The following is a 15562-nucleotide window of genomic DNA, read 5'->3' on the forward strand; positions in this document are numbered from 1 at the left end:
AGAACACGCTCCTAGCGGCTGGAGCCGCCAGCCAATCAGGGGCCGGCGGCATAAGCTGATATGACGGCAGATCGCGCGACTTGGCTGCGCGCGGCGCTTGGCGGTCACGTGGGCGCCGCGCACTCGGCCCTGCCCCCTTCGTCCTCCCAGTGGAAGAGAGGGCGGGACCCTGGTTCAGGTACCGCAGCGGCGGCGGGTGGAGTTTCAGGTTTTGTTTTTGTCTTTTTTTCACTGTCACTGACGTGTGTAGCTCAGATCCTGCCCGAATCAGGTTTCCTGTATTAATGGAAACATCCCTAAAACCGATGCTGTACGTTGAGGGAAATAGATATTTCCTTTGAGGTGAATGTCGGGTCGGGGAGGGGGGGGAGGCGGTGCATTTTTCGACCCAGGTGAAGGAGGCTCGATTATCCGTAAGAGGATTGCTGATATTTCTTAGCCGGGAGCCTGCCCTTTTATATAGCATTGAATGGCGGGAGTTTGGCTGAACCAGTTTAGGTAGGTGTTTTAACTGACACGAAGCTTTTCATAGAACCGATAAAGCAAATCTGTGCAGACTGAACGGGAATATGTGTGGCTTCCTAGAGCTTTGCTGTTGTCTGGGAGTGTGTCGGGGTTTTTGTTTGTTGGATTGACTTTTTTTAAAATTTTTTTTTTTTGCGAAGTTTGCTTTTCTAGACGTAAATTGCGGTGGTCACCCTTGTAAATTTCCTGCGGGCCTCAGTGTAGTGCTTCCCACAGTCCAACCAGCAGTGTCAGCATCATCAGGGAGTTTCTTGGAAATACAAATGTGGGGGAAATACAAATTTCAGACTTACTGGATCAGAATCTTCCCCGGGGCGGGGGGAGGGCGGGCAGGAATCTGTCTTAATAAACCGTAAGCGAGTCTAATGTTTGGTGGAGAACCACTGCTCTAATGAGTTTGACCAATCAAAAGAAAATCTGGCCTTCAGTTTTGCTCCCTCCAGGGGGATACATAGAAAAAAAAAAAAAATGCTGGAAAGTAGGAGATGACAAAGTTTGGGAAATCATTTCTGTTTCCTTATAGGACCGTCAGAAGTGCAACAATGTAAGGGGAGAAATTATTAAACATCGATCATAAACACCTGTTATGTGAATACTGCTTTCAATATCTGTGGCTTGTCTCCTATTTTCTTTTTTTAGCTGTAACAGTATATTAGTTGCAGGTGTGCAACATAATGCCTTGATAACAGTATGATAACATAATGGTTTGTGCAATTGCCTGCTACTTTTGTTTTGTTTTGTTTTTTTAGTTTATTTATTAAGAGAGAGTGGGGCAGGGGCAGAGAGGGGCACAGAGGATCCAAAGCAGGCTCTGCGCTGACAGCAGAGACCCGGATGTGGGGCTCCAACTCACACACCTGGGGATCATGACCTGAGCCCAAGGCAAATGCTTAACCAACCAATTGAGCCACCTGGGCGCCCCGCCTCCTACTTTCTAAATCGCATACCTTCCCCTTTGTTTCTTTTGTTATTGTTCTCATTTCATCTTTTAATTTTTGAAATTAAGATTTTTTTGGTTTTGTTTCTGGAGAACATAAACATGCAGCTTGTTAACCTTAAAAATATACAGCTAGTTATTTTGCCAGCAAACAAAAAAAAGGGGGGGTTTGTTTGAGAATAGCAGAGAATTACACTTGGGGACAAGCAAGCAATGGGAAAATCACAGGCAAATCCACAGAGCCAGTGAAAGGATTGCCAGTTTATAGAGGAAAAGGGGAACGTGGGACGGCTTTTATAAATTGGAAGTCCATCGGAATGCACTGGGAGTTGGAAGCATGGTGGTTTTCATTGGCTGAGCTGTTGCCCGGGCAGAGGAAAACCTTTCTCCTACTGGGGTAGTCAAGTAATAGCAAAAGTAAATGGACTTGCAAGGTAGGCTCTTCCTGTTGTGTCCGCAATGGACTAGGAGTGCTAGGGTGTGTAAGCACCGGCTGCTGACCTCTCAGCTTCATTTTAGTGAGATTTCCTTGTATTGATACAGATTTAAAAGGCATCGACCTAGCACAAAGTTTCCAAATTTGCAGCTGCTGTAGGCGCCTTGTGTGGTTTGTTTAGTCCAGTGTATTTTTCTCCTTCACTTAAGTAATTTCACATTAAAAAAAAAAAAAAAATGACAGACTATCGTGAAAGACTGGGAAATCTGATATTGAAATTATAAACAAATGTCAAAAATAATATCCTGAATAGTTTGAATTTTTTCATTGAATATGTACTGGATAGTAAAACAGACAGTCATAAGTGCTACGAAGAAAACAAAAGGGTGAAAGGATCAAAATTGATGAGGGCTATTCCTTTAGACAGCATGGTCAGAGTCTCTCTGTGTGGGGAACATTTGACCACAGCAGAGTTAGGGGGCCCCATTTAGTTGGAAGATTCTGAACTGAGATTCAGAGTCTGAAAGGCTTTTTTTTTTTTTTTTTTTAAGTTATTTTGAGAGAGAGAGAGAGAGCAAGAGCATGCAAGTGGGGTGGGGCAGAGAGAGAGGAGAGCTAGAGAATCCGAAGCAGGCTCCACATTGTCAGTGCAGAGCCTCGTGCAGGGCTTGAACTCATGAACTGTGAGATCATGACTTGATCCGAGATCAGAGGTAGAATGCTTAACCTACTGAGCCACCCAGGCTCCCCTAGGGTCTGAATGCTGTTGGTGAACAGTTAGGGTCACCGGCTCTCAAACATCTATTTGTATGCATTTAGTTTAAAAAAAGAAAATTTTTTTTTGAGAGAGACAGAGCGAGCAAGGGAGGAGCAGAGAGAGAAGGGAGAGAGAGAATCCCAAGCAGGCTCCACACTGTTAGCACGGAGCCCTCACGAACCATGAGATCATGACCTGAGCTGAAACCAAGAGTTGGATGCTTAACCAACTGAGCCACCCAGGTGCCCCTGTATGTATTTAGTTTTTAGAGGAAAAGGAGTATTCAAGAAAAAGGTAGATGCACAAGTGTCCAAAATCAGATATAGGAAGAGAAGATGTTTAGGCCTCAGCTTGGTGCCATGGATTAGGTTTTAACTTTTAGTATAGTACTTAATATTTTAGAGATCAGAGCTCTCTCTGAAAAGTAGATGAAATCTATGGTCTCTGTTCCCCTAAAAGTACACATTGTATATAGTAGAAGCTCTTCCTAAACACTGTCCACTTAACGTTTTTAATATTCTTTCTGAAATATGCAGCTGATCCCTGGGGAGTGTTATGCCCAGAATTCGTGATCCCCAAAGACCACTAGGGAGCCGAGTCCGATGCAAAAGCAAAAGAGCCTTTATTCGAGCTAGCTCGAGCTCAATCCCCTACCTGCACCGACGCAGCGGTGAGATACCAGGGTGAGAGCGCGAGTTTCAAAAGCACAAAGGTTTTATAGGGGTCTAGGGGCAGTTGGTAAGGTAATGGCTGTGGCCTCGGCCGATTGGCTGGGGAAGGGTCGGAGTCCTGTTACGCAGGTTGCTGGGCGTGTTTTGATCAGGAAGTTTGAACGGGTGAGCGGGAGGTTACTCAAGGGGAGGAGGCACGGTCGGAGGTTTCTGTGATTTTCCCGGAAAAGGGGTCATGTCGGGGACATAGTCACTCAAGGTGGAGGACACAGAACAAGATGGAGTCGGCCGGCGTAGGCCCGCCCTTTCAGGGAGTACTAAAGAAAGTACTACACAGCTAGTAGCCTTAACTTTGGTTCACTCCGGTGTATCTGCTTCCACCAGTTGAGAAGAATGCTTAGCAAGAGTTGGTTATGTTTGTTACCAATCTAGTTCCATCATACTCATAATTACGTAGCTAAATTACACAAATTGATAAAATTTGAGTCTGCAAAGAAAAAACTGTTTCTAAGAAAACCAAGAAGGTCGGGGTGCCTGGGTGGCTCAGTCGGTTAAGCGTCGGACTTCAGCTCAGGTCATGATCTCGCGGTTTGTGAGTTTGAGCCCCGTGTCGGAAGCCTGGAGCCTGCTTCGGATTCTGTGTCTCCGGCTCTCTCTGCCCCTCCCCCACTTGTGCTCTGTCTCTGTCTATCAAAAATAAATAAAATGTAAAAAAGAAAACCAAGAATGCTTTGGAAAGACGGGATAAAGATGAATGCTAATAAAAAATAGCTATTCATGTTATTTTCCACTTTTTGTGTTGTGTAAGGCTTTAGATTGTATTTTTTCAACATGGGTCATTTTAACTGCAAAGATAGTTCCATCAAAAGGCAAAGAAAAGATGTTCAAAATTTAATACTGTGCAATTAAGATGTAAAGACACTAATTGTATAAATGTCTGTTTTTATATCTTGTCCACAACGATCATTTCCTCTCCCTCTCATCATTAACAAATGTTTAAATAAATTGCTTAAAACTTAAAAAAAAAAAAAAAAAACTATTGAATTGGGTGTAGGCAAAGCGGTTATGAGCGACTAGAAAGACTTTTTTTTTTCCTAAGTTTTTTCACTTATTTTGAGAGAGAGTGAAACCATGGTGGGGAGGGGCAGAGAGGGAAGGAGAGAGAGAGAATCCCAAGTAGGCCCCGATGTGTGGCTCAAACTCACAAAGTGTGAGATCATGACCTGAGCCGAAACCAAGAGTCAGGTGCTCAACTGACTGAGCCACCAACAAGCCCCCTAGAAAGACTTTTTAAAGCCCCAGGTCTGGTAGGATTCTGCATTCGATTTGATTTGCAAGTCTTTGACTTGTCTCTACTTTGAACAAAATGAAACAAAGTCAAATGCAAAGCACTAGGCATATAGTTTGTGCAAGAACTCCAATCAGACGGACCATACTCAAGAGAAAGGCCTTGGAGAATGACAAGGGAATACGTATCTAGGTAAAAATAATATTCTTTTTTTTTCTAAGTTAGAATTCCAAGGTTTCGTTTTTTTTCTTTAATTTTATTTTTTAAATTTACATCCAAATTAGTTAGCATATAGTGCAGCAATGATTTCAGGAGTAGATTCCTTAGTGCCCCTTACCCATTTAGCCCATCTCCCCTTCCACAATCCCTCCCGTAACCCTCAGTTTGTTCTCCATATTTAAGAGTCTCTTCTGTTTCGTCCCCCTCCCTGTTTTTATATTTTTGTTTCCCTTCCCTTATGTTCATCTGTTTTGTCTCTTAAAGTCCTCATGAGTGAAGTCATATGATTTTTGTCTTTCTCTGACTGATACTTTCACTTAGCATAATACCCTCCAGTTCCATCCACGTAGTTGCAAATGGCAAGATTTCCTTCTTTTTGATTGCCGAGTAATACTCCATTTTGTGTGTGTGTGTGTGTGTGTGTGTGTGTGTGTGTGTGTATTTATATATACACCACATCTTCTTTATCCATTCATCCATGGATGGACATTTGGGTTCTTTCCATACTTTGGCTATTGTTGATAGTGTTTCTATAAATGTGGGAGTGCCTGTGTCCCTTCGAAACAGCACACCTGTGTCCCGTGGATAAATGCCTACTAGTGCAATTGCTGGGTCGTAGTTCTATTTTTAGTTTTTTGAGGAACCTCCATACTGTGTTCCAGAGTGGCTGCACCAGCTTGCATTCCCAAAAAATAATATTCTTAAGGCATATATATTGATAAGGATACAGGTTAGACTTCATGTGACAGACACCCAAAGTAATAGTGATTTACTCCAGAGAAAAGTTTTTCTTTTCTTTCACATAAAAGTGTTAATTAGCATGGCTGTCTGCGGCCACAAACCCCCAAATTATAATGACTCCGACACAATAGAAATTTATTTATCACTCACAGATAGTTCAAATGGATGATCCTGGCCACTGGGTAGCCCTCCTCTACAGGGTGATTCAGGGATCCAGGTTTTTCCATCTTGTAGTTCTGCTATTTTCAGAACTTTCTGTGTCTTATCTAGAGGAATGGGCAAGGCAATGGAACCTGCATAGCCACATTTTAAAAGCCTTGGTCTGAAAATTCCATACATCATCTCTCACATTCTGTTGGCTATAACTCTGTTACCTGGCCACATCTAACTGTTAGGGAGGCTGAGAAACAGCCTGGTAGAAATCGGCTGGAAGTCTGTTTGTTCAGCTAAAATCAGAGTTTCTGTAACTGTAGCAGTTAACTATTGCTTTGTAACAAATCGCCCCAAAATGTAACGGCTTAAAGTGAGAAACATTTACTTCACAGTTTCTGTGGAGCAGGAATCTGGATGCAGCTTAGTCTAGGTGTTGGCCAAGGCTCTATTTGGAGAGGAGTGCTTCTGGGCTCACTCTGTTGGCTGTCAGCAGCCTCAGAAGATCCACTTCCAAGCTTACTCACAAGGCCATTGGCAGCCATCAAGTCCTTGTTGGCTGTTGCCAGAGGAATTGATTGCTTGTCCTGTGGGCTTCTTCAGAGGGCAGCTCATCACATGCAAGCTGGAACAGAGGAGGAAGGGGAGAAAGCAAGAGAATGAGCAAGATGGAAGCCAGAATCTTTTTGTAACTTAATCTCAGAAGTGATATTCGATCACTTTTGCCATATTCTTTTGTTAGAAGCAAGTCATAGGCCCAGTCCACATTCAAGGGAGTGGATTTCACAACACGAATACCGGGAGGCAGGGACTCATAGGTTGTATTTCAGATGCTGTCATTAATTACTCTGAGAGAAGGGAAAGCAGATAACTGAGAAACAAGCAACCTATTCCAGTGTATTTATCTTTCTTTTTTATGATTCCACACTTCAGTAAGCTTTTTCAATTAACCAACCAATTCCAAATATGTTGGATAATAATAAAAACTAACACTTTAACAAGTGTCAAGCACCAATTTTAGTCCTTTATTTGTATTATCTTGTTAAAATGCTGACACCGACCCTTTGAGGTAAATGCATTTTTTTTTTGAACAATTTATAGACCAAGAAATTGAAAGCACAGAGAATTAAAAAAAAAATTTTTTTTTAACTTTCATTTATTTTTGAGAGAGAGAGAGAGAGAGAGAGAGAGAGACAGAGCATGACCAGGGGAGGGGCAGAGAGAGAGACAGACAGAATCTGAAGCAGGCTCCAGGCTCTGAGCTATCAGCATAGAGCCCGACCTGGGGCTCGAACCCATGAACTGTGAGATGACCTGATTCAAGCCGACGGCTTAACCGGCTGAGCCACCCAGGTGCCCTGAAAGCACAGAGAATTTAAATAACTTGGCCAAGGGCACACAACCTCTCCACACTCCTCACTCTGTCTCTTCAGCTCAGGCAGTCCACTGGACCCCACCATGGTTCTGTCCCTGTCCCACAGCCTAGAAACTCTCTTAGGTCAGAAAACTGGGTCGGTCACTGGGCTCATTCATTTGTTTCCTGTTTCTCAGGCAGTACTATCCTCCATTGCTTGACTTCCTCACAGATGACCTCAGTGATGCTGACCAGGAAGTCCCAGGCTGATTGGTTTAAAATTTCACTCCTGGGGGAGGCCGAGACTGCAGTTCAGTTGGGTATGAAGTCTTGGTGGGGCTTCACAAAAGTGACACTCCACTTTGGGCCTGTGGTTTCTTTTTAGCACTCCCTTAGATGGACTCCATAGCAGAGAAGAACATAGGATCATTCACAGGCACCCATGACGCACACCCATAAGTTTCCAGAAATAACAAAGGAAGAGACAGTGGGTAAAGGAGCAGCCCTGTGACATTTGAACTGTTAACGTTGAGGTGTTGTCATTCCTAACCGTGGGCTCGTGGTGCCTGAGGAAACTTGAGTTATAAATAAAAAGTATGTTCTGGAATAGAAGAGTGCACAGAGATGGTTTTGACTTTCTCTAAGGAACTCCATGCAGCTTCACAGGTCAAGCTAAGACTTGAAGGAGAAATGGGAGTTCACCAGTGTCAGGTGAGAGGTAGGACGAGAAGGGGAAGGGAATTGTTTGTGCTGTGGGTGACAGCATAAAAGACCACAGCATGTTCTGGGATGTGAACATGGCACTATAAAGCTCAAGTTGAGGGGTGCCTGGGTGGCTCAGTCATTTGAGCCTCTGGCCCTTGATTTTGGCTCAGGTCATGATTTCACGGTTCTTGGGATTGAGCCCGCTGTGCTGTCAGCACAGAGCCTGCTTGGGATTCCCTCTCTCCCGCTCTGTCTCTCTCTCAAAATAAATAAATAAACATTTAAAAAACACTCAAGTCGAGAATTGTCTTATGAACTGTGTTGTCTAAACGGAGTGTCTCTCAATCGGATGGGGCCCCAAATGTGGGGCAATGGTCAGGTGGAAGCAGGTGGTGCAAGAGGTGAAAGGATTCGCCTGGGGCAGAACAAAGGCAATAAAAGTTTATTGAAAAGTTTATTGAATATGTCCTGGGGGGCAGGACAGCAGAGAGGCTATCTGAAACAAGGTAGTGGGAGGAGGTTGTTTTTAAGGAAGGAAGGTGAGGAGGTACGGTGAAGTATGGAATTCTCCCTTTTTGGTAACTATGCCTGGTTGTAAGTATCCCATGGGTCAGTTAGGGCCTATGGATATTTTGAGGTGAGTCGCCTGATGGGCCTGTCTGTACCCAGCCTGGTGGTTGCTGCGGGCCCTTTCTACATTCTTTCGCTCAAGCCTTCTTGCCTAAAAGTGGCCTCTACATAAATGAGACCTAGAAGGATGGACCGATGATTGGGTTCTATTTGTTGGCATCCTTTGAAGCTTGGGATGAATTTCTCCATGGGCGAGTTTAGTTTGCATCTGCTGGGTTTCCTGGGAGTCCACTAATCCAAGATCACTCTAAAATTCTCACTTTGAGGTTTTTAATACTACCAAGACAATAAGAATTTGGCCTGTGGGCTGGCTTTCAGTTCTAAAGTTTTGTTGTTTTGTTAAGATTTTATTTTTAAGTAATGTGTACCTCCAACGTGGGGCTCAAACCTACAACCTTGAGATCAAGAGTCCCATGCTCCACCAACTGAACCAGCCAGACGCCCCTCAGTTCTAAGTTCTTGTCTGTGATTTCCTCCCTTTGCTCAGCACCAACATTTGAATTTATTTATTTGCTTCTGTAGTCCTCTGGAGCCAGGGGTGGAAATTTTTTAGTGAAGAAGTTTATCCAGATACCTAGGTCACCAAATAATCAGAAACAGAATGAAAACCGTCTTTTGAACTGTCACCTTATATGCTGAGAAAACTATTTCCAGATTTCTTTGCTTTATAAAATTTGGGTAAAGGAAAGAACGTGGAAATGGCTAATCCAATGACAGAGAGCTGGACTTTTTCAAATATTTTTAATCTACTTACTGCTTTACTTATCCCCAATGGACCTTGAATGCCAGAGCAAATTTAGTCTGGTCTCTAGGTTAGTGACAAGAACAATAAATTTGAAGGCTTGCGTCCAATGCCAGCATTGTTACACACAAAGTTGGTGACTTTGGGGATTCATTCCTCCCCTGTAACACACAGGACACGAATGCGTACTGTACCTATTACATTCTGGGGCTTCCGTAACAAAATGCCACAATCTGGGTGGCTTAAAACAACAGAAATTTATTGTCTGACGGCTCTGGAGGCTGAAAGTCCAAAGTCAAGGTGCCAGCAGGGACATGCTGTCTCTGAAAAATTTACGAAAGAATCCTTCCTTGCCTCTTCCTGATTTGAGGTTCTTTCCTCAGTTCCTTGGCTTGCAGTGACCTCACCTCAACCTCTGCCTCTGTCAGTTACATGGTGTTCTCCCTGTATGTATATCCAAATTTCCGTATTTCTTAGTAAGGACATCAGTTATTAAGGGTTCGCACTACTCCAGTAGGACCTCATTTTCATTAACTGATTCTTTCTGTAACGATTCTATTTCCAAATAAGATCACCTCCGGAAACACTGGGAGCTAGGACTCCAACGTTACTTTTTGTGGAATTCAACCCAACTCATAACAACTATCTTCCAGGTCACTCCCTCCTCTGTTCCTCACAACACATCATAGGTATTGTATATACCTTAAACACTTCTCGGTTTTTTTTTTGTTTTTTTTTTTTAAGGCTGCTGACCTTTTTAAAAAAAATACCGGTGTAATTAACATACAATGTTATGCTGGTTTCAGGTGTATGTAGGGGCACCTGGGTGACTCATTTGGTTAAGTGTCCAACTTCTGCTCAGGTCATGATCTCCCGGTTTGTGGGTTCAGGCCCCACCTGTGTCAGCACAGAGCCCGACAGCACTGGAGCCTGCTGCAGATTCTGTGTCTGCCTCTCTCTGCCCCTCCCCCGCTCACACTCTGTCTCTCTCAAAAATAAATAAACATTTAAAAAATTTAAAAGAAAACAAAAAAACAACAATTCTAAACATTACTCCGTGCTCATCAATGTGAGTGTACTCCTAATCCACTTTTCCTATTTCACCCATGCCCCCATGCACCTTCCTTCTGGTAACCATCTGTTTGTTCTCTATAGTTAAGACACTGTTTTTTGGTTTGTCTCTTTTTTAGTTTGTTTGTTGTTTTGTTAAATTTCACATATGAGTGAAATTATGTGGCATTTGTCTCTCTCTGACTTACTGCACTTAGCATTATGCCCTCTACATCCATCCATGTTGTTGCAAGTGACAAGATTTCATTCTTTGTTTTATGGCTGAATAATAGTCGTGTGTGTGTGTGTGTGTGTCTGTGTGTGTGTCTGGGTGTCTATGTGTACCACATCTTCTGTATCCACTCCTCTATCAGTGGATACCTGGGCTGCTTCTATAGTTTGCCTGTAGTAAATAATGCAGTAAACATAGGTACGCCTATGTCTTTTTGATTTGGTGTATTCATATTCTTTGGGTAAATACCCAGTAGTGGAATTACTGGATCGTATGGTAATTCTATTTTTCATTTTTTTGAGGAACCTCCTCCGTACGGTCTCCCAACAGTGGCTGTACCATTTTGCATTCCCACCAATAATACACGGGGGTTCCCTTTTTTCTACATCCTTGCCAATCCTTGTTGTTTCTTATGTTTTTGATTTTAACCATTCTGACAGGTGTGAGGCGACACCTCGTTGTATTTCTGATTTGTATTTCCCTGATGATGAGGGATGTCGAGCATCTTCTCATGTGTCTGTTGGCCATCTGGAGGTCTTCTTTGGAGAAGTGTCTGTTCATATCTTCTTGTTTTTTAACTAGATCATTTTTTAGTGTTGGGTTGTATCAGTTCTTTGTATATTTTGAATACTGACCCTTTATCAGCTAGCTATGTCGTTGGCAAATATCTTCTGCCATTAGTAGGTTGTCTTTTTGGTTTTTTGATTGTTTCCTTTGCTGCTCAGAAGCTTTTTATTTTGATGTAGCCCCAGTACTTTATTTCTGCTTTTATTTCCCTTGCCTCAAGAGATATATCTAGAAAGAAGTTGCTGCGGCCACTGTCAGAGAAATTACTGCCTGTGTTCTCTCCCAGGCTTTTTATGGTTTCAGACCTTATGTTTAGGTCTTTAATCCATCTTTATTTTTTTAAATTTTATAACGTTTATTTATTATTGAAAGATAGAGACAGAGCGCGAGCAGGGGAGGGGCAGGAGAGAGACACACACACACAGAATCTGAAGCAGGCTCCAGGTTCTGAGCTGTCAGCACAGAGCCCAACGTGGGGCTCGAACTCACAAACCGTGAGATCATGACCTGAGCCAAAGTCAGACGCTTAACTGACTGAGCCACCCAGGCGCCCCATCTTGAGTTTATTTTTGTGTTTGGTGTGAGAAAGTGGTCCGATTTGATTCTTTGCATGTAGCTGTCCAGTTTTGCCAACAATGTTGAGATCATGTTTTTCCCATTGTGCATTCTTGCCTCCTTTGTCAAAGATTAATTGACTATATAGTTATGGGTTCTCTATTCTTTTAATATATATGTCTGTTTTTGTGTCAGTACCATACTGTTTTGGTTACTACAGTTTTGGATTATATCTTGAAATCTGGGATTGTGATAACTTCAGTTTTGTTCTTTTTCAAGATTGCTTTGGCTATTTCGGGGTCTTTTGTGCTTCTGTATGAATTTTAGGATTATTTATTGTAATTCTGTAAAAAAATGATGTTAAGTATTTTGATAAGGATTTCATTAAGCTTATAGATTGCTTTGGGTAGTATGGACATTTTAACAATATTCTCTCAATCCATGACCATGTAATATCTTACCGTTTATTTGTGTCATGTTCAATTTCTTTGATCAGTGTTTTATAGTTTTCATAGTACAGGTCTTTCACCTTCTTGTTTAAGTTTAATTCTAGCTATTTTACTATTTTTGGTGCAGTTGTGAATGGGGTTGTTTTCTTCTTCTACGTCATCATTAATGTATAGAAATGCAACATATTGGGGCGCCTGGGTGGCGCAGTCGGTTAAGCGTCCGACTTCAGCCAGGTCACGATCTCGCGGTCCGTGAGTTCGAGCCCCGCGTCAGGCTCTGGGCTGATGGCTCGGAGCCTGGAGCCTGTTTCTCATTCTGTGTCTCCCTCTCTCTCTGCCCCTCCCCCGTTCATGCTCTGTCTCTCTCTGTCCCAAAAATAAATAAAAAACGTTGAAAAAAAAAATTAAAAAAAAAAAAAAAAAAAAAAAGAAATGCAACATATTTCTGTATATTGATTTGTATCCTGCAAACATACTGAATTCATTGATCAGTGTTAGTAGTTTTTTTGGTGGAGTCTTCAGAATTTTCTACATATGGTATCATGTCATCTGCAAAGAGTGAAATGTTTACTTTTTCCTTACAAATTTGGATGACTTTTCTTTCTTTATGTTGTCTAATTGCTGTGACTTGGACTTCCAGTACTATGTCGACTAGAAGTAGTAAGAAGTGGACATCCTTGTCTTGTTCCTGACCTTGAGGGGAAAGCTCTCAGTTTTCCCCAATTGAGTATGATGTTAGCTGTGAGTTTTTCATATATGGCCTTTATGATGTTGAGGTATGTTCCCTCTAAACCTACTTTGTTAAGTTTTGTTTTTTTTTTTTTTTTTTTTTAACCAGGAATGGATGCTGTACTTCTGATGCATTTCTGCACCTACTGAAATGATCATATGGTTTTTATCCTTTTTCTTGTTAATGTGATGTATCATGTTGATTGATATGTAAATATTGATCTATCCTTGCATCCCTGGAATAAGTCCCACTTGATTATGGTGAGTGATTTTTTTTAATGTGTTGTTGGATTTGGTTTGTTAGTATTTGGCTGTGGATTTTGCATCTATGTTCATCAGAGATATTGGCCTGTAGTTCTCTTTTTTTTTTTTGTAGTGTCTTTATCTGGCTTTGGTATCAGGGTAATAACTGGCCTCATAAGATGAATTTGGAAGGTTTCCTTCCTTTTCTATTTTTTGGAGTAATTAGAGGAGAATAGGTATTAACTCTTCTTTAAATGTTTGCTAGAATTCACCTATGAAGCCATCTGGTCCTGGACTTTTGTTTGTTAGGAGTTTTTTGATTACTGAATCAATTTCATTGCTAGTAATTGATCTGTTCAAATTTTCTCTTTCTTACTGATTCAGTTTGGGAGGTTGTGTGTGTCGGGAAATCCATTTCTTTTAGGTTGTTCAATTTGTTGGCATGTAATTGTTCATAATACAGTACTCTCTTATGTTTCTTTGTATTTCTGTGATGTTGTGATTTTCTTCTTTCACTTCTGATTTTGTTTATGTAGGTCCTCTTTCTTTTTCTTTTTTTGATGAGACTGACTAGAGGTTTATCAATTTTGTTGACCTTTTCAAGAACCATCTATGGCTTCATTGATTTATTCTATATTTTTTTAGTTTATATTTTGTTTATTTCTGCTCTAATCTCAATATTTCCTTCTACTGGTTTGGGACTTGTTTATTCTTCTTTTTCTAACTCCTTTAGGTATAAGTTTGGGTTGTTTGAGGTTTTGGTTTTTTTTGCTTCTTTTTAAAATTTTTTTTTTAACATTTATTTATTTTTGAGACAGAGAGAGACAGAGCATGAACAGGGGAGGGGCAGAGAGAGAGGGAGACACAGAATCGGAAGCAGGCTCCGGGCTCTGAGCCATCAGCCCAGAGCCCGACGCGGGGCTCGAACTCACGGACCGTGACATCGTGACCTGAGCTGAAGTCGGACCCTTAACCAACTGAGCCACCCAGGCGCCCCTTTTTTTGCTTCTTGAAGTAGGCCTGTATTGCTAAAACTTCCCTCTTAGAATAGCTTTTGCTGCATACCAAAGATTTGGGGCCATTATGTTTTCATTTTCATTTATCTCCGTGTATTATTATTGTTTTAAATATAATTTGTTGTCCAGTTAGCTAACATACAGTGTGTACAGTGTGCTCTTGGCTTCGGGAGTAGATTCCCATGATTCATCGCTTACATACAGCACTCAGTGCTCATCCCAACAAATGCCCTCCTCAATGCCCATCACCCATTTTCCCCTCTCCTCCTGCCCCCTCCATCAACCCTCAGTTTGTTCTCTGTGTTTAAGAGTCTCTTGTGGTTTGCCTCCCTCTATGTTTGAAACTATTTTTCCCCCTTCCGTTCCCCCATGGTCTTCTGTTAAGTTTCTCAAATTCCACTCATGAGTGAAAACATATGACACCTTTCTTTCTCTGACTGACTTATTTCACTTAGCATAATGCCCTCCAGTTGTTGGAAGTGACAAGATTTCATTCCTTCTCATTGTCAAGTAGTATTCCATTGTATATATAAACCACATCTTCTTTATTCATTCATCAGTTGATGGACATTTGGACTCTTTCCGTAATTTGGCTATTGTTGAAAGAGCTGCTATAAACTTTGGGGTACATGTGCCCCTATGAATCAGCACTCCTGTATCCTTTGGATAAATTCGTAATAGTGTTATTGCTGGGTCATAGGGTAATTCTATTTTTAATTTTTTAAGGAGCCTCCACACTGTTTTCTAGAATGGCTGTACCAGTTTGCATTCCCATCCAACAGTGCAAGAGGGTTCTGTTTTTCCACATCCTCACCAACATCTGTTGTTTCCTTAGTTGTTAATTTTAGCCACTCTGATTGGTGTGAGGTGGTATCTCAATATGGTTTTGATTTGTGTTTCCCTGATGATGAGTGACATTGAGTATCTTTTCAGGTATCTGTTGGCCATCTGGACGTCTTCTTTGGAGAAGTGTCTATTCATGTCTTCTGCCCATTTCGTCACTGGATTATTTGTTTTTGGGGTGAGTTTGGTAAGTTCTTTATAGATTTTGGATACTAGCCCTTTACCTGGTATGTCATTTGCAAATATCTTCTCCCATCCCATTGGTTGCCTTTTAGTTTTGCTGATTGTTTCCTTCGCTGTGCAGAAGCTTTTTATCTTGTTGAGGTCTCAATAGTTCATTTTTGCTTTTGTTTCCCTTGCCTTCGGAGACGTGTCAAGTAAGAAGTTGCTGTGGCCAAGGTTAGAGAGGTTTTTGCCTGCTTTCTCCTCTAGGATTTTTGATGGCTTCCTGTCTTATGTTTGGGTCTTTCATCCATTTTGAGTTTATTTTTTGTGTATGGTGTAAGAAAGTGGTCCAGGTTCATTCTTCTGCATGTTGCTGTCCAGTTTTCCTAGCACCGTTTGCTGAAGAGACTGTTTTTATTCCATTGGATATTCTTTCCTGCTTTGTCAAAGATTAGTTGACCATATGTTTGTTGGTTCATTTCTGGGTTCTCTATTCTGTTCCATTGATCTGAGTGTCTGTTTTTGTGCCAATACCATACGGTCCTGATGGTTACAGCT

The 15562-nt window shown here is 41.6% G+C and overlaps 1 long non-coding RNA gene across 2 annotated transcripts; it reads left to right on the plus strand.

Moving 5' to 3' along the window:
• Positions 1-92: 92 nt before the first annotated feature.
• On the plus strand, positions 93-15233 carry LOC132660999 (uncharacterized). 2 transcript variants are annotated; one of them, XR_013550043.2, is made up of 3 exons: positions 93-178; positions 12847-12998; positions 14930-15233. It is a non-coding gene; the product is annotated as an uncharacterized LOC132660999 (long non-coding RNA). The 2 variants fall into 2 exon arrangements; XR_013550044.2 differs by lacking the exon at positions 93-178 and adding an exon at positions 185-498.
• The last annotated feature ends 329 nt before the right edge of the window (positions 15234-15562 follow it).

This window comes from Panthera onca, chromosome D1 (genome assembly GCF_046562875.1).
Source record: "Panthera onca isolate mPanOnc1 chromosome D1, mPanOnc1 haplotype 2, whole genome shotgun sequence".
Lineage (NCBI taxonomy): Eukaryota > Metazoa > Chordata > Mammalia > Carnivora > Felidae > Panthera > Panthera onca.